This window comes from Cebus imitator, unplaced genomic scaffold (assembly GCF_001604975.1).
Source record: "Cebus imitator isolate Cc_AM_T3 unplaced genomic scaffold, Cebus_imitator-1.0 Scaffold68, whole genome shotgun sequence".
Taxonomy (NCBI): Eukaryota; Metazoa; Chordata; class Mammalia; order Primates; family Cebidae; genus Cebus; species Cebus imitator.
Window position 1 is genome coordinate 10902663 of NW_016107383.1, and position 19650 is coordinate 10922312.

Sequence of the window (19650 nt, forward strand, 5' to 3'; positions counted from 1 at the left end):
CGCCTCTGACTCAGGGAACACGCGGACCGTGCTCTCCCCGTGGTTCCAGGACCAGAGGATTCCCACCTGGCAGCACCTCTCCAGCCAGGCGATAGTGTTCTCCTCCGGGAGCTCAAGCCAGGATCTCTGCAGCCCAGGTGGTCAGGACCCCACATCGTTATCCTAACCACCCCCACTGCCACCAAACTCCTGGGTCACGCCCCGTGGTACCATGTGCCCCACCTCAAACTCGCCCCCAACAATGACCAGTGGAGATCTGAACCCTTGGGCCCCACTCGCCGCCGCCTCACGCGTGGTCCCCACCCGCCACCCTCTAACCCTCCAAACCCTTCTTCTAACAATCCTTCTAGTTTCCCCTCTTAAAGCCAACCCCTACTATGTCTGGCGGTTCTACCTTCAGGAATCCTGGACTGAAGTCCCCACCACTAAAACCCAATACGTTGCCTAAGCAGATTGCCAGCCCGCAGGCTGCCAATCAGCCATGAAATTTTAATTCCCAAAATCAAAGGCCAATACTATTAAAAACTCCTGGGATAACTTTGGCCTCTGCTTTCTATATGACCAAACTGAAGACTACCGTCTTTGGTGGAACACTACCTATGGTGGATGCCCATATAATTCTTGTGTCATACACAAACCCTCTAAATCAAAAACCAATCCAAAAAAGAGAATGTTCTTCACCGACAACCGAGGAAAAGTGTCCTTTATTATCCATGACCCCTGGAACGGCCGCTGGGAAAAGGGAACTGCAGGTAAGGTGTACACCATGTGGGCAGACAGCCACCCCAGTGGCACGTGGCTAATATTCCAGTCCTATACCCGCATAGTGCCAGTGGAAATGGACCAGCTCAACTCGTTAGGTAACACTGTCCTGCAAAATGAGGCTACCTTAACTAACCAACTCAGGCCTACCGGCAATGCTCCTCAACCTTTCTCTTGGTTAACACTAGTACAACAAGGTGTTAACATGTTAAAATTAACCGAAACCATAAACTTCACTAATTGCTTTTTATGTGCCTGCCTTAATAATCCCCCTTTGGCAGCAGTCCCCCTCTGAACAGGGTTTAATCTGTCCTGATCACCTACGGGGCCTGACACAACCTTAAGAGGTATTCCACTGTTCAAGGTGCACTCTCAAAATCTCTTTCTCTGCTATGGAACAGCCAACAGCTCCAGCTGCAACATTACAGTAAGAGTAAATTCCACCTTTTACGTGCCTCCAGGAGGGTACTTTTGGTGTAATGGAACCCTAACCAAAGCCATAAATGCCTTGCTCCCCTTCCCCTGCGCCCCCGTTACTCTAGTCCCACAGTTAAAATTATACAGACAAGCAGAACTCCTGTCCCTCATCACACCTTCACTTCCTCACCGAAACAAATGAGCTGTCTTCCTCCCAATAGTAGTTGGTCTCTCCTTAGCATCCTCTTTGGCAGGGGCTGGAATAGGAAGCGGAGCAATGGTCTACAGTGTCACTTCAGCTGCTCAGTTAGAAGGTAAGCTCCGAGTAGCCATTGAGGCATCTGCCTCCTCACTGGCCTCCCTCCAATGACAAATCACATCGCTAGTGCAGGTAACTCTCCAAAACCGGCGGGCCCTAGACCTGTTAATGGCAGAAAAAGGAGGTACCTGCTTGTTTCTTCAGGAACGGTGTTGCTATTACATCAAGGAGACAGGTCTAGTGGAGGAAAATCTCAACACTCTATCACCTCCAAGAAGACCTCCGAAGAAAACAAAGTGCACCAGCTTCTTCTCTTAACTGGTGGCAATCCCCCATGCTTACTTGGCTGGCTCCCATTATCATTCCTATTATTGTTTGCCTCTTGCTAATGCTAGCCCCTTTCTTTCTCAGGTTTCTACAAGCTTGCGTAAGGGAAATTTCCAGAGTGGCCATAAACCACATGCTACTTCACCCCTATGTTCAACTTCCAACCGAGGCTCCGGCCAACTGACCTCCCCACTTCGCCCCTGTTCAGCAGGAAGTAGTCAAAAAGAAGCTGCATCCTATATCATCAAAAATATCGGGATGTAAGGCTGGGAGCTAAATGGACACACCCATCTCTCTCAGCGCCTAATAACATCATCATTCCAAGCTCATACTCAGCATCTGGCCTCGCCACGTGGCTTCCCCGCACCCACCTCTGCATACCACACCCAAGTATACACTCAGCACCAAACTATGCACTCAGCCCCCAGCCCGTCATTGGAAGACCCCACCAAAAATTTAAAGAAGCCCTGCCAAACCCTGCCCAATAGCAGTCTGCCCCGTACACCTCTGGCCAGCCCACTCACCCGAAGTCCCATCCACCTACCAATGACAGCTCGTCCCGTGCACATCCTGTTTCCCTATAACCAATGAAATTGCCTTTGCTTTGTTTTCCCAATAACCAATCGCCTCCACTCCCTATAAAACCCCATGAATCAGCTACCTTGACTTGCTCTGGCATGTCTGAACAGGACTGGGCAAGCTCCAAACCCTGGTGCATGCCATTCCTTATTTAAAAACCCTGCTGATCTTCTCCTGACTAGCTTTCTCTCATTCCTTGTCTTCTTTCTCCTCTTATTTCCCCTTATCTATTCAGGAAATTTCCAAGTTTTTAGCCAATCAGATCAAGCATAGAATGTGAGGTCCCATTCCAGCCAATGGAAACTGGACACAGCAGTAAGGCGATTGCATCAGGTTATGGAAGTTATAAATGTCCCTGTCTCCTTTGTTTAGGTGTGCTCTCATGGCAAGACTGCCAGTGAGTTGCACCCTTCCTGCAGGAAGTAAACTAGCCTTGCTGAGTGATATATTGTCTTGGTGTGGATTCTTCCCCATGTCATAAACCCATTTCAAACAGTCAATTTACTCTTTCCCTTTCCAAGACAAACACAGGAGAAAATCTAGCTCCAGGGCTAGGCAAAGTGTTCCTACACTTGACATCGAAAGCACAGTCCATAAAAGGTGAAATTGATCAACTGGACCTCATCAAAATTAAAAGCTTTTGCTCAGCAAGATGCCCTATTAAGATGAAAAGGCAAGTGAGTCACAGACTGGGATAAAATATTTGCAAGTCACACATCTGACTTAACGACTTGTGTCTAGAATATATTAAAAAAATTCTCAAAGAGAACAGTGAAAAAACTGTTAGAAAGTAAAACATAGAAAATGAGCAAAAGAGTGCCAGGCGAGTGCTGCAGACCGAGCCGCCACAGTCCAGCATGAAGGCCTGGGGTCTGGCTGCTGCCTGCTCCTAGCTGCAGCCCCATGAATGCCTGCAGAGCTTGCCCTGCCTTGTCATCAGATCTGACCTGTGTGGGCTCCGCGTGGCGGGTGAAATGCACCAGTTTAGAATTTCTCATCTCTCAAGCCGCTTTAGCCAGTGTAGCCCCAGTATTTACTGTAACAAACTATGACAAACAGGGAAATGTTACTCTTTTTGAGAGGAAGAAAAGTGACTTATACCAAGAGTTAGGTCTTCAGGCCAGAGATCTGAGATTTCAGCACATAATGAGTATCACAACCAGAAACACGAGGTTTATCATGAGACTGGAGTATTTGAAAGCTGTGATAACTTCAGAGTGTCTCTTGATATTAGATTATTGTCATTTCAACTTAGAGCAATGGCTGTTCCGGGAACTCCCTTCACAGTTGTCAGAGAGGGTCAACTAGTTACATACCCTTTATCTTTTGAGCTTAGAGCTATGGAAACACCCCTGCAATACTGGATCAACAACCTTTAGCAGAAATGTAGCATTTTGCAGCCACTGACCCTTGAGACCTTGGAAGCTTTGGTGGACCCTAAGCATTCTTCTCTAGACAGAAGCAAACTGTGTATTTTGCCTCAGAATGACAAAAATCTATCAGAAACAGATATTAAAATGTTCAAAAAGTCAATTTTGGAGATCTTGGATGAGGAAGAGTTACTAAAGAGCTCTGTCTATCAAAATGGAGAGACCCACAAGTCTGAAAAGAGCAGTTCTGGGATTGATCAAGCAGAAGAAATGGACTTGCTGTTGGAAAACTACTGCTTATTGGCTGGTGATCTCTCCAATGCAGTTTTGGAGCTTAGGGTACTAATTGATGATTTACAAAGTATTATTTTCATCAATCTGGACAGCCATGGTAATGTGATCATGAGGTTGAATCTACAGCTGACCGTAGGAACCTCCTCTCTTCAGCTCTTTGGACTAATAGGAGTCACTTTTGGAATGAATTTGGAATATTCCTTGAAGAGGACCATAGGCTGTTTTGTCTGATTATATGAATTATGTTTATGGGAAGTGGCCTTATCTGGAGGCACCTGCTTTCATTCCTTGGACAACAGCTAGAAGCTCCATTGCCTCCCACCAAAGTTTCTTTGCTGTAAAAGACTCTTCTGGCAGATAGAAGCATGGAATTGAAAAGCAGCCTCAGACTGGATGGACTTGGATCAGGCGGACGCATCTTCACAAACCAATAGAAAGAACTCCATGGATATGACGTTTTGTCATTTCTTGTGATTTCTTGAATATCCAAGCTTATTCCTACCTGATCAGGCCTTTTGAATTTTAAGTTCTTCTACTGGGAACCCTCTTTTCCCAGGTCTTTGCGTGTTTTTCATCACTCTGGTCTTTGTATATCTGTATATTGCCTGCCTCCCTAAGTGGACTGTAGACTCACTCAATGTGGGTGGGGTCTTTGCCTACATGGTTCACCATTGCATCCATCATGTGTGACACGTGGTAAGTGCTCAATAAATCGTGTTGAATGAATGAATGAATGAATGTTAAAATGGCAGGTTGACTTGGGTCAGTGTTTGCTTTGCCACATTCCTCCGTGCTGAGCCCTCTTTATGCTCCTTACAAAACAGATCTGCTTAGGCATGGGGAAATGTTTCAGAAATAGAAAGATCCAGGTCTGAGTCCCACTCTTAACACTCTTCTGCCCATTGACTGTTTGAGCAAATCACAGCAACTTTTTGAGCTCTGTTTTCTCATCTGAACTATGGGTCCCCCTGAAGAGTCTGGGGATATTAAGGTATCAATATCTCTCCCCTAGACCTGCTCCTCTTGTTGGTTATTCCCATTTCAACTCATGGTGCCTCCAGCCACCCACACAGCCAAGCCAAGAACCTGAATGAATCAGCCTCAGTGCTTTCCTTCTTCACCCACCCCACGCCCAAGCAATTGCCAAGTCTTGACTAGTCTACTCTTAAGTCTCTCCCATGTATCTCTTCCACCTCTCTCTGTCTTCGCTGCTCATCATCTCTTGCCTAACCATTGCAATCCTCCCTAATTGGTCTTTCCCATTCATCATCCATACCGCTGATGGAATAATCTATTATGCAGATCTGATTATGTTAGGGCCTTGTCTAAAACCCTTAAATCGTTCTCCATTGGTTTCCAGATATAAAGCAAATTCCTTCCCTTGGCACTGATCTGGCTCCTACCCATCTCTTAATCCCTTTATTCGCCCCTCCCTAATACTTCTCATTAGATGAGCAAGCCATATGCTGGAGCAAGCCGTCCTCAGCCACACCCCCTGACTTTGTACATGTTGTTCCATCTGTCTGGATGCCCCTCCTCACTGCCTGGCATCTCTAAGACTTCCAGAGTCCAGCTTAGCATAACCTGGTGGGCATCCCTAACTTGCCAATCTGTGTGGTGCTTCTCTCTGTACTTCCATGATAACTCAGGTCCAAGTCTATCACAGCACACAATAGAGCTCAGCACATAGTAGGCACTTAAACAGTCAGCAAATCAATAATTTGGGCCAGGCATTAGTAAGAGTGTTAAACCTAGAAATCCTTGTACATGCTGCAATGAGTTGTGAAGGGAAGGGGTTTTTTCTTCTTTTCTCTAGCACTAAATGAAGATGTCTAGCTATATTCCTCTGCTGATAATCTGGCTTCAGTCCTGCCCAGGGGCAAAAAAAAAAAAAAAAATGGACAAGATGATCTTGGAAATCACCCAGTTTCAAAGTTCTTCCAGCTTAGTATGTGATCTTAGCTAACAAATGAAGTCTGAACTCAAAGAAATGAAGGTTTGAATCCCAGCTCTGCCACCTTGTAGCTGAATGACCTTGAGCCTTAAGCTCTGTCGGGAAAAGAATGAACCTCCACAAAAGCTTGTCATGAGGATTCAATAAAATCATGCAGGAAAGGCACTCGGAATGGTGCGTGGCATTGATAGCAAGTGCTCAGTAAGTATTTGTATATCTCCATCTAGTGGTCTTGGCACAAGAAAGGAAGGCAAATGAAGAAAAGAATAAATAACAGGAGTCAAGAGGCACCCCAGAATCAAGGATGGATGGGGAGGGGCGGTGAGCTGAGCTTGGCTGAAAGAGCTGTAGCTCCTTCAACGTAGGGTAAATAAAGTGGATATAGACAGAGAGCTTGTGGGGAGTGGGCATTGCCCTTTACAGACAACTGGGGAAGTTAAGGTTTAGGTCAAGATCATGAGGATTTAAGGAATATCCATCTGGGTGGATACTCCCAGGCTGCGAGAGGGTCTGTATGTAACCTGGCATTTTCCAGAGTTAGAGAAAGTAGAGGCCTAGGCGTCCCTGCCAGCCCCTGGCATTCTAGCTGAAGGCCATTTTGGTGCCTTCATTCTACCAACGTGTGACAAGCACCTAGTCAACGCCAAGTATGGGCTGTGCCAAAGGGTGAGCCCCAGGGTGAGGGCTGCAAATGAAAGCCCAAATGATAATCCGGTTGGTGTTCAGCAAAGAGCACTAACTTCAGGGTCCTAGTGGCCTGAGCTACAGTCTGGCGGAGCTGAATACCATCTGTGTGGCACGGGCTGTTTCATTTCACTTTTCTGATCTTCAATTTTCTCATCTGTAAAATGGGAAAAACCACCAACCTCAAAAAAATGTTAGAGTACTAATTGAGATAAAGGTGAAAATCGCTTAGTACAAAATCAGCAATCTGACTTGCAGTAAGGGCCCTTTTATCCAACTTGCTCAGTTTTCCTTTATGCTTAGCATTTCTAACCTAGCATTTTATCTAATTTCCTTATTTGCTTTATCTCCTATTTCCCTCACTAAAACTTAAACATCGTGAGTGCAGGGACTCTGTCTAGTTTCTTGTTTGCCACTGAATTCTCAGCAGCAGTACCTGGTGGTGTTGAATAAACAAAGAAAATCAATTCTACTTATTTCATCTCTTTCACTAGAATGTAAACTCCATGACAGTAGAATTCCATCATTTATCTCTTGCTGCATTACAAATCACCCCAAAACTTAGTGGTTCAAAACAGTAGTCAAGGCATCTGTAGATCAGGAGTTTAGGAGAGGCTCAGTTGGGCAGTTCTGTCTCAGGGTCTCTTTTGAGGTTGCACCTCAAATTCTTGCTTGGAACACAGTCCCCTCAAGGCTTAGCAGATCCCGCAGGATCCAATTTCAAGGTGGCTCACTCACATGGCTGACAGGTGCTGCCCAAGGGGGCCTTTCTGCTGCCCCTTTGATGGGGCTATATGGCCTGCTTTCCTGATATGGCAGCTGGTTTTCCTTAGAGCACACAATCTAAAACATCACAAAGAAAGCTGAAAATGCTTTGATGATCTAGTCTTATGCCACATGGCAATAGTCATATATCATCACTTCCTCCACACTTGATTGGTTACTTAGGCTGACTCCGATTCAGACGGGAGAAAACCATATAAGGGCATGAATACCAGGAGGCAAAGATTGCTGAGAGCCATTTGGAGGTTGGGTCACCCAAAGACAGCTTACCAGTGTAACACAATGACAGTGCCTGGCATGAGGCTGGCATTCAAAAAGTGTTTGTTGAATGCATGAATGCAAGTGCATGGGACTGGGCTATGCATAGTGAGGGACTTGGGTCTGCCTCCAAGGAGCCAGCATTCGAGTGGAAGAGACAAACACGCAAAGAGGCATTTATCATTCTGTGTCCTGCAGCAGAAGATGGCCTAAAAATCCAGATCAGGGAAGAGTTCCTGCAGAGGGTGACATGTGGGTTGAGTTTTGAAGGGTGAGTTAAGTGAATCAGGTGAGGAATGACAGGAAGGGGGTTCTGAAAGAGAGGGAACAGCACATGCAAAGGTTCAAAGAAAGAGAGGGAGCCATGAGCTTGAGAATATAAGGAGAGGGCGACAGGCAGCATCTGAGGCCAGTTTCGTTTCTCTTTTATATACAGCAGACTTCCATGAGTGCCTTTACTGTGGTAATCATAATAAAATGATGAAACAAGAATTGAAAGCCAATGCTGAGATGATGCACTCTTGAGTTTATTTTCTCACAATTGTTTTGGTTCAACAAGCATAGAGCACCTGCCAGGGCCAGGCTCTTAGTAAGTGCTTGGGATGAAAAGATCAATAACATACAGAGCCTTTGCTCCTAAGCAGCAAAGGATATGAGGGGGAAAGGAAAGGGCTACCCACAAATTATGACGATACAAATCAGAGTCAAAATATAAGTACCTGGAGAAAGGCACATAGCCAGGACCCAGAGGGCTAAAGGAGGGCACTGTTGCAACCATTTGGAGGAAAAACCAGCTATACATCTGGGCCTAAGAAAATCGAAGAGACCAACTTGATCTGTTGTCAATAAAGATACAACTCATTGCACAATTCCCTTCCTGCATGCCCTATGACCTACTGTGAGGCGGGCGGGTCCTTCCCTGTGAACCTGTTAGCCCAGGTGGAGATGAGCTGGCTGGGAGTGGGAGTGGGGGTGTGGCAAGAGCTGCTTCAGGGTGGTCCGAACGCCCCTCCAGCCTGCTGTCGTCCTTCAGTGGTGTCAGGAATGAGGCTTTTCTGAGTCCATGGGCTGGAAAGATGTGGGAGAGAAAAGAGGGAGAGACGGGGAGCAGACAGGAAGCTTCCAGAACCTCAGCCTGAGATGGTTGGGCCTTCAATTATGATTTAATATTAGTGCTCCTTTTTGTGGCTTCTTCTGCATCTGTATCCCTAAGGAAATGAAAGCACTTCCTAGGCATCCTCCCCTGGTACCCATCGCCAAATAAGCCGAGTGGAGAAGGAAGTCGTGCTTCGTTTCCAAAGGAAGGAGGAGGAAGCCAGGAGGACAGGGCCAACTTGCCTGCACAGTGAATTAAGGAGGGAGGCAGGCAGCGGACCACCAAGGACGGGTGGGGAAGGGCCTCTGGAGACGGCCTGGAAGCTGAGCCCCGGCAGAGCGGCCTGAGAAGGGGCATGAGGGCTGCAATCCTGCTCTGCAATGCTGCAAGGCATTCATGAAGAGCCACTGGAATCTGATACTTTCCACTGCACGGTGGACCAGCCCTAGTCTCACCAGACCCCTTTGGGAATCTGAGGAATCGAGAACCCAAAGGACAGCAGATGGCTCTTCCCACCTTTCCTGTGCTCTCTGTTGTCCCAGAGAAGCTGCTCCCCAGGCTCTGAGAGTCTCTGTTCACCAAGCCATGCTACAATCCAATGGCATCTGTCAGCCACCAAGACACTCTTTTGTACACTAAGGGACATTAACGTCACACCCAATTATTATCACCCTCTCCAGGTGGCATGAAGAAATCAGGCTACAAATACCCACAGAGCACTAGCACACCGAGAAGAATCAGATCTGGTCCCCACCCTCACCCATGGTGACAAACTAGGTCATAACGTGCGGTCCTGGCCACAGAAAAGCCCAAGGAAGGAAGAGGTCAGTACTCCAAGGGGTGAAGGTGGGAGGCAATCAGAAAAGGCTTCATGGAAGAAGCGCCTTTTCAGCTGAACCTTGAGAGATAGTCGGCCAGACAGATTGCATGGGAAGGCATCTTAGGGAAAGAAACAACTTGAACAAAGATAGCAGCATGACATGGGAACCCTGAGGCTCAAGACTAGGGTTCAGGGTGGACAAAGAGGCAGAGCCTGGGTCACAAAGGACCCTGTGACCAAACCAAAGGTGTGCATTTTTCCCCAAAAGTCAAGATTTGGGGTCATTGAAGAGTAACATTTGACTAGATATTCCCTTTTAATGGCTATGGGACACCAGTCACGATATTTAGCCACTCTGGGCCTCAGTTTCCATATCTGTGAAATGGGAATAGTGAGAATACCTTTTTATAGGGTGCTTAGGGAGCTTTTAAAGGATTTTATATACATGTAAGGAACTCAGCATAGTGACTAACACATAGTAAATACTCCACAAGTCATAGCTGTAATAACAATAATAAATCATTAGCATTGGTACATTTTAGAAAGCTCACTCTAGTTTCTAGGTGGAGAATAAAGAAGAGAACAAGGATGAGCCCAGAGGGACCATGTAGGAGGCTATTGCTCCAGTCCAGGCATCAAGTGATCATGGTGTCATGGAGGCCCTCCCTGGGGAGGGATGCATCAGGAGATACTGAGAGCAGAGAATCATCTGGAATGTGTGGCTCTTGGGAAATGGGGGTGGTGAGGGAGAAGGAAAAATGTGGATTTGCCTGCTAGTCACTGAGATGGGAATGACAGTCAGTGTGGGAGATCAGAAAGGGGAATGATTCCATGGTTATTGACATGTCAAGTTGGAGAATGTCAACTGTCCAGGAGGAAGCAGTGAGGTTTTCATGGCTGGAGAATTTGGTAGGGAGTAGAAGTGACAGGCAGCAGCACAGAGCTGGCAGCAAACGCCATGGCTCAGGGGCAGTGTGCAGCCTTGAAGACAGGAAGAATAGAACAGATATGGTTTGGCTGTGTCCCCACCCAAATCTCATCTTGAATTGTAGCTCCCACAATTCTCATGTGTTGTGGGAGGGACCCAGGAGGAGGCAACTGAATCATGGGAGTACTTCTTTCCCATGCTGTTCTTGTGATAGTAAATAAGTCTAACAAAATCTGATGCTTTTATAAAGAAGAGTTCTCATGTACAAGCTCTCTCTTCCCTGCTGCCATGTAAGAGGTGCCTTTTGCCTTCCACCATAATTGTGAGGCCTCCCCAGCCATGTGGAATGGTGAGTCCATTATACCTCTTTTTTTAATAAATTATCCCCTCTTGGGTGTGTCTTTATCAGCAGTGTGAGAACAGACTAATACAAGAATCCTGTCAAAATATCTGAGAGGGCAGGCTGGGGCCTCCTCTCTCCCCACAACCAGAGTAGGAAATAAAGTGAACCTTAAAGTTGTTGGCTATATCCACCAGTAAGAATGCCAGGTTTTCTGTAAATTAAACTTCATTTTCTGTGCTCCAAAAGTGGTTGAAGATGAAAGTGAATAATAGACTCTTAATGTGGGCAGTTTTCTAAATAGAAATCTTCATATCTTGGGTAACAGGGCTCATTTGAAACATTGGAGATTTGAAATAGGGCATTGCCCCCTCCCATGATTTTAATCCCATGCCCTCTATGGACAGGTCAAAGTCTTTAGAAAAGCATGTCCCCACTCTCTAAGTCGGAGCCCACCTGTCTTTCCAGACCTGACACAGACCCCACCTCCCTCCACCAGCTCTTCCTCGCCTGCCCGAGGCAGTCTTGGCACATGGATGTCTTTCTAAATGATGTTCCACAGCAAAAGCAATGGGATGTGATTTTTGGTAAAATAAATGTCACAATTCTGCCTGCATATTAGAATGACCTATGGAGTTTTTTATTGTTGTTTCCTTTAAAGTCCCTGTCTGGGACCTTCTCTCGAGCTATCAGAATCCCCTGACTAAGGAACTGGTTTTCCTCATCTGACTAACCTGGTCACAGGTCACTGGTTGCTTGGGAGAACACAGCGCCAGAGACCTGCATGGAGAAGTGCAGCCCCCAGCTGCACACCAGAGCCCCCAGGCCCACGGAAAAGGCACTTCTCTGGCAGGACCTCAAGCACAGCAGCCCCCTCCAGCTCAGGAGTGAGCTGAGCCAGGCCGGAGGGAGCCGGAGACTGTGATGGTTAGTACTATCTTGTCTAGACAATCACTGTCTGCAATCGTGTGGAAAGGCCATGAGCTGAAGTCTCGGCTCCATGGTATCCCAGGTCACCCCTCCACTGTGAAAACTTCCTAGGAATTGTCCTCCCAGTTAGTTTTCTGTCCACGGATCTTGGTTGGATGAGCCTTTGGCACTGTCACCTCATTGCTTTTCTTCTGCCTTGCATGACAGTTTTCATGTCCATCACTACTGACATTTTGGATTAGATCATTTCAGGATGCAGGGGCAATGAGTCGGGGGTGCTGTCCTGTGTATTGTGGGAGACTTAGTAGCATCTCTGCCCTCTACCTAATAGCTGCCAGTAATACTCCCCTCTTCCTGTCTAGTTGTGACAGCCAAAAATGTCTCCACACATTGCCAATGTCCCCTGGTTGAGGACCTCTGTTATAGAGGAAGAACTCATTGAGGGCAGGGTCCATGTTTAGTTCAGCTCTTTATTCTCTTCTGGTGCTTCGCAGAGTGCCTGGTGCATTGTGAATGTCCACCCGCTGACTGAGAGATGAATTTTCTGTGTGATGGCTCGTGTACTTCTAAAAGTGAGGGACAGAGAGCTTTATGAGATGTTAATCTATGATTGTCCCCTCCCATTCAAGAACATAAGTAGCAGGCTCTGTGCTGCTTCTCTGCCTCTGGGGAGGTTTGTGACCTGACCTCTGTTTCCCAAAATCCACTGAGGTCAACAGGATTTAAGAGATTTCCAGAGACTCAAGTAAGAATTAAAAGAGAGGTTGGTGGGTCCTGGGACTGTTCTGAGGCTGTGGCTGGAAATGATGCACCAGGAGGTTTGGTCCTGGGCTGAAGTCTCCAGATTTAGCCAGGACCTAGAGTCCTAAGTGTGGCACAGAAGCTGCAGGGACCTCCTGGGATGAGATAATGGACATCTGAGTGGATGGGGGACTGCTAACAGGCCAGACTCTCTGGAAACCTGGGCATTATGTAAAATCTCAGATCCCTGCCACAAACTCTGGAGGACCCAGGGAAGAGAAATTCCAAGAATGACTGAGGCAGTATGAAGGCTTGGGAGTTGAAATAAAGTTGATTTACAGAAAACAGAGGTGCCAGCATTTCTGGCACACCTGACTTTTGGCTTGGGATTTGCACAAAGTACTCCATTGCTTTTCTACACTGGCTTAATATTCACCTGCAGCATCTTTAGGAACACATCCTAGTATCTAATAGTAGCTAATATTTATTCAGTGTGTATTGTGTACTAGATACTGTCAACTTTTAGTGAATTATCTGTTTTAATCTTTGCAAGTTTCCTATTAGTAGGTTCCATTGTAATCCTCAAAATAGAGATAAAGAATTGGAAACATATTCTAGTTAGATGACTTGCTCAAGTCCTCACAACATCTCAGTGGTAGAGGTGGGATGATAAAAGTAGCAAACACATATTCTCTATCAAGCACGTTTTACAGACTTTGACTCTATTTATTTAGTCCTCACAAGTACCTATTGAGAAAGATATTTTTGCCATTCCCATTATATAGATAAACAAATGGAGAAACAGAGATCAATAATTTGCCCACATCTCCCAGCTCATTGTTGGCAGACCTGCAATTTAAACTTGGGAAGATTGGCTGGAAAGTCTATGCAATCTAACGACAAAGGCATGCTTTAGAGACTCCAAGGCCCACACTCTTAACCATGCTCTGCTGGATGGACCACTGGATATCTGCAAATGACTAAATGGTAAAGCAGGATTTTAGTAGGAACCAAAGGGTGGTTAGAATCAAAAGGGCTTGCTCATATCTGGAAAATGAGAATTAGGCAAAGCTCTGAGTTGATGGGCCAGATCTGCATTTAAAACTAACACTGAGCTCAAGACCAACCCACCTGCCTATAAAGTTATTAGCTCACTTTATCCTGAAATAGAAGCACCAGTGCTGGTCCAAGCTCTGATTACTGAAGATAGCAGCTCCCTTGTAATACACCTACTACAGACATTCACCAACTGGAGCACGCTAAGAAGAGAAGAATAGAAAGGAAGAGAAAAATCATGTCATAAGAGAAACAACAGAAAGAATTGAGAATGTGAACTTGGAGAAGAAAAATCTGAGGTGCCTTCAACATCCCTCCAGCTCTGGAGATCAAACCATCCTTGGGTTAGCCTGGTGGCTGTCCTTGACAGTCTGTTTTATCTTTTGGTGAAAAAGCTCCTTTGGGTTCACACTTTTTGTCAGTTGATGCCCTATGGTAGTCTCCCCATGTTCAACAAGTGGCTTTGTTTAGACCCTGATTTAAGCTAATGGCAAAAACAGGTTTTGGGGGCTTCCTAGATTTTTTTTTTAAATAGAAAATTCTAAAATTAGACTGGATATTGGATGATAATAAAAAATGCTATTTTATTGTTTAGATACCGACCTTGTAGTTACATAAGAAAATAAGCCTTCTTACCCCTCACCACCCACTTTTTTTAGAAAATCTATTTAAGATCAAAGTGATCTAATATATGGAATTTGCTTTAAAACACTTCAGAGAAACAGAAGTTGGGATAGATGAAACAAGTATGGCAACATGTTGATGGTTGTTGAAACTGGGCAGTGATTACACAGTTCATTGCATTCTTTACTTTTGTTTATGTTTAAAATTTTTTAGAATAAAAAGTAACAAATTTATATGTAAAAATAAATTTATATGTAAAAATTTATATGTAAAATTGACCCATAGATATTTTGATAGGAAATACAGAGATCACATGCCTAAAAATGACTAAAAAATTTGAAAACTCATTTAATGGAATTCAGTAGCTAATACAAAGTACAAGGGCGGGGGTCTAGGTCTAGGTCACTCCACTCCTTTTCTACACTTGCCCCCAGTCTTCACCTGCAGCATCTTTAGGAACACATCCCAGGCAAGTCAGGGAACATTTCTCTAAAGGAACTTTCTGTGGTCTCAAGTAAATTGCCTCACCTAAGCCATTTCTTTAATCAAGAACATCCTCATTTGTGGATACATGAAAGACTTCTTGGCACATTTATCCCCAGAAACAAGACCTTCATCAGAGGTCAGATTTAGGGTGGCTCCCAATCGTGTGGGAGAAGTCAGCCATGGGATTTGAAACCTTGAAAATTTGACATTGAGTCATAGAAATGACCTGGTATATCAGTGTTTCTTCTCCATTGAAGGCTTGACTCTTAGTGCCTACCACCCAGCTTTGCATATAGTAGCCATTCAGATACTTCAATTAATACAGATACATAGAAAGCCTAGCTCTTAGGTATACACACCAGTGTTTATAGTGTGCAGCCCTTTTCATAAGGGGGTAATAAATAGATGTATAAACATGTAAATACATATTGGCTTATATTTTTGAAAAGCAACAATGGAAGGATAAACCCCAAAACTAATGAAAATGATTATTACAGAGGATTGGAGGAAACAGAATGGAGAGATGGAATGGCGACTTTTTTGGACAGTCTCAGCTATTCAATACGTTTTACGTGGCTGAAAAACAAAATTAAACTCAAATCAAACAAACTATCTGGGGACGTATTTTGACTTTGGACCAATGTACATGTTTACATTTTTAAGAAGAAGCAATATCTAAAACCTGAAAACCACGGAAACAAATGAACCTAACTATATATCAAGTTGGTGATATAATCATGCAGGGAAAAGAAATAATTTCAAAACACTGTATGTCTCAGTATTTTGACTGTATAGTCATAAAGCAGTGGTCTTTTATAATAATAATATTTCAAATAGTAATATTTGAATAATATTTCAAATATATGTAATAAGATGTATATTGTAGGATCCGTGATCTTATTTATTGTATATATATATATATATATATATATATATTTATTTATTTATTTATTGCATATGTATTGTATATATATTGTAAATCAGTTATTATGTTAACAAATGGCATTGGGATTCTAGATCTTGAGCATAGGAGACATACAAGTAAAGAATCAGAGAAATTGTTAAAATTCTGTAATTAAAAGTTCTTGTGTCTGGTTCCTCATGACCCTTGGCCTCTCTCCCTCTCTCCATGGGCCATTTCCTCCTGCATGGCCTCTCCAGTGGGCTCATGGGCTGCTCACAGCATAGTGGTCTCAGGGTATAGACAAACTTCCTTCATGGTAGCTGGCTTCCAAGAGGCAGAAAGCAAAGCCACCGGGCCCATGAAAGGCTCTGCCTGGGAGTAGCACAGCATCACTGCCAGGGCCTGCCCAGCAATCCCAAGGCCTGCCCAACTTCAAGGGATGGTGAAACAGGCACCACCTCTTGATGGAAGAGTGGCAAGGTCACAGTTCAGGAAGCTACACAGGAGGGGACATATTGTTGTGGCTAACCTTGGAAAATACATTCAACCACAGTGAGGTGGTAGATAAAAGAGCACGGCCCAGCCTCCCCACCAATGGCTCAAACAGGGCTTCTGACTCCAGAAACAACAAGGAATGGCAAATTTCCCACCCACTTGCCACCTGACATTAGCTAATCAACTCTTCTAGGTCATCAAGAGGCTTCCAGAACTCTCCGAGTGTCTCTTGATTTGCAAACACACTTCCATTTCCCCCGAGAGTGTTATGAGTGTGAGGGCAGCCGAGAGGGAAATTTTCAGCAATCTCTGCACTGGAGGAGACTGAGTTTGAGGCCCCTGTGCTCCGGAAAGTGCTGCCTGCAGCTGCTGCTGAGGGAGAAGCAGCAGGGCCAAGAAGCCAACCCTCAGGGCCACTCCATCACTCTGTGGTCAGAATGGGGTGATGCATCTGAAATATCAGGAAGCTGTTGCCCCAGGAACTCAGGGATAGTGGGAGTGCAGGAAGAATGCTGGGATGGAGGGTCACAATTGCAAAGGAACAAATTTGCCTGAGTGCTTTGTCGTTCTGGCAGCTTCTCAAAACACGTGGGGACAAGCAGCTTTGTAGGCACAGTGCCCATGCTCAGAAAGTTCTAGGATGGATACGTGGGTGAAGGAGAGCCAGTTGGAACTTTGAGTTGGGATTGTGGTGGGGGAGTGGAAGGCCTATGGACAAGGGGGAGGGGCCTGCAGGCTGAGACACTCTATGAGTGGAAGAGCCCTGCTCTTAGGTTACATTTTGCTAATGGCTCTATGGGTCTACACACTCACAGAGATGATGAAGGGAGAGAAGACAGGCTGAGACTTCATTCCCTGCTGACCAATTTGGCCAGCAAGGCTGGTATGGGAGGTGACTGGCCTCTGCCCTCATCTACCTGTCACCAGCAGTGAAGGACTTCATTTCCGCACTCCTCGCTTTCAGCCAAGAAATTGTTCTTTACCTGGCATGATTATATCACCGACTTGATGTACAGCTGAGTTTCACTCCACCCTCAGAGGCCAGTGGAGGGGCCTGATCAGGGTAAGGATGCCAGCATGAGGTTCTTTTGGAGAGAGAACAAAGAGAAAGAGGAGAGGGAGGAGAAAGACGTCTCATTCTGAGCTTTGTCTAGCAGGAACAGGACCAGGGGCAGGGGTGCACCAGACTCGGACTAGACTAGCTGAGTTCTGCAGAGGAAATGCTGCTTTGTCTCCATGTGGTCTCCACCCTGGCCTGCTCTGGGCATCTGAACTAACAGTGAGCTCTTGCAAAGGACACTTGCAGAGAGATGGCCCAGATTTTAGCAAACCTTATTAAAAAGTATGATTGCGTAGTTCCACCCATCTTTACTAAGCCTTCCAGATCCTACGAGGACTGTGGCCCCTGCTGGTGGCCAGATGTCTTGGGTGCCTTTCATTTTTTCTTGCCAAGCCTACCTTCCCCTTTTGTCTGACAGCACCTCCCTCTATTTCTTTTGGGAGGAAAAAGCGGGCCACCTCTTGTGTACTTTATGTGGTCCCAAATCAGATCCCTGTCGTGACGCTCCTTGCTGCAGGGGGCAGATGTCCCAGGCCAGCCAAAGAACTCCATCCTATGGGCCTCATGATTGAGGTGGGTATTGGATGTCAACTGGGCCAACGAGGAACTTTTCTAATCCTTTATATATAGATGCTGAAGGAGCCTACGTATATCTCCCTGAACAATCAGATGTGGTAAGGATTCTGTAGGCTTAGGAATATTGATGAAGGCTACCTGGGTAAGGTTAGACCCAGAGGACAGCACAGCCAAGAGATGGAGGGAGGGAGGGAGAGAGAGATCTCATGACAGCATTAGAGTCCTCAAGGAAACTCCAAAGAGTGTTAGCAAAAGCTCAGACTTTGTCCTCAAGCCTTCCTAAAGCACTGCTATCCAGAGCTCTCTGCCAGGTAACAGAAGCTCTGCCTGCTTCTCAAAGTGTTTAGATGGAGAGAGAGAGAGAGAGAGAGAGAGAGAGAGAGAGAGAGAGAGAGAGAAACTCCTGACACTGGGTTCTCAAGGAAGCTCCAAAGAGCGTTAGCAAAGGCTCATCAGACTTTGTCCTCAAGCCTTCCCCAAGTCCGCTGTCCAGAGCCCTCTGCTATGTAACAACAGCAAAGATGAAATCAAGGATGCTGCCTCTCATCCAAGCCTGTTTCTTCAGATAGACTCAGGACAACTGCACTTACATTGAGACCTTGGGGCTAAGCAGAGCGAGGACATCAGTAAATGAAGTTTTTAGGCTAAAAGCATGCCAAACCAGATATTGTCTTTAGTTATTTGTGCATGCAATGGACCGGAAGCAAATATTCTTAAAACCTACATGGGTTTCTTAGGGGATTTTACTGCCCAGGAAACTGTAAGTCTGACTTGACAAAGCACTGGAGCCAGGGGGTGGCCTGGGCCCCTGTCATGCCCCTGCAGGAAGAAACTGTAAAAGCTCTGCAGCCCTCCCCACCCCTCCCAGGGCCATCACCCTAATGCATGCCTCAGATGGGCAAGGGAGAATCTTCCGAAGCATGCTAGCCAAGGAGAGCTCTCCTGGAAAGTAGAGCCGGGGTTGCCAGATGGGCTGACCGAGAGACTCACCTGCTAACACAGAAAAAAGACTTTTCAGTTCTTGCTCAGCAAGATTTGAGCATTGCTATAGACCTGAGTAACTTACATGTGTTTTCTTATCTTTTTTTCAGAATGGGAAATGTTATTGCAATTTTCCTATACATAACCACTGTTATATACGGGGCATGGGAGAGCTTGGGGGTGATGGGGTGATCTGTATTCTCCAGGAGCTCCCCCTGGCCCTGAGTGCTGTTCACGCAGGTGCTCCTGGCCTTTGCACTGAATCGAGGCATTTGGGCCTTTGTCTCCCTCAGAGAGAGGGTAGGTGTGCCTGTGAGGAGGACCCAGAAATATTTGGTGGCCAAAAGCATGGACAGGGGCAGACACCGTTAGATGTCACTCAGAGCTAGTTCCTCCCTTCTTTTAGACTAAAAAACACCCCATTTTTTGGTCTGGGCATGGGCAGTATATTTCCAGTCTCCCTTGCTTCTGGGTGTGGCCAAGTTCCCAGATAAAAATGAGCAGAAGAGACAGAGAAACTTCTGGGTCATGCTTGTCAGAGAAAAAGGCACATCTTCCCTTTCTTCACCCTGCTGCTGGAATTCAGATGTGCTTGTGCCCATCTTCGACCACACAAACAAGGACAGTCCCAGGAACGGCCAATTATGTGTCAAAACTCCGGAACCTATCAACTCAGCTGTTGTCCTGAAGTCCTATTATTTTTTCCTTTGGGAGCTTTTGTAAATTCAGCAACTCTGTCTGGGAAAGTATAGAAATGTACCCTATAAAAATTACTGTGATACTGAAAAGGTATAAAACTAATAACCTTGGGAAGCTATAAAGTTAAGCAGTAAAAGTTAGAATGAAGAGAATAAAGACAAAAATTTAAATTCATAGTGTACTATATGAGCACTTTTATGACTGGTTTAGCAGTGCAAGTGGATACA

The 19650-nt window shown here is 45.5% G+C and overlaps 1 pseudogene; it reads left to right on the plus strand.

Moving 5' to 3' along the window:
- Positions 1-670: 670 nt before the first annotated feature.
- Positions 671-4442, plus strand: LOC119471648 (annotated as a pseudogene).
- Positions 4443-19650: the final 15208 nt, after the last annotated feature.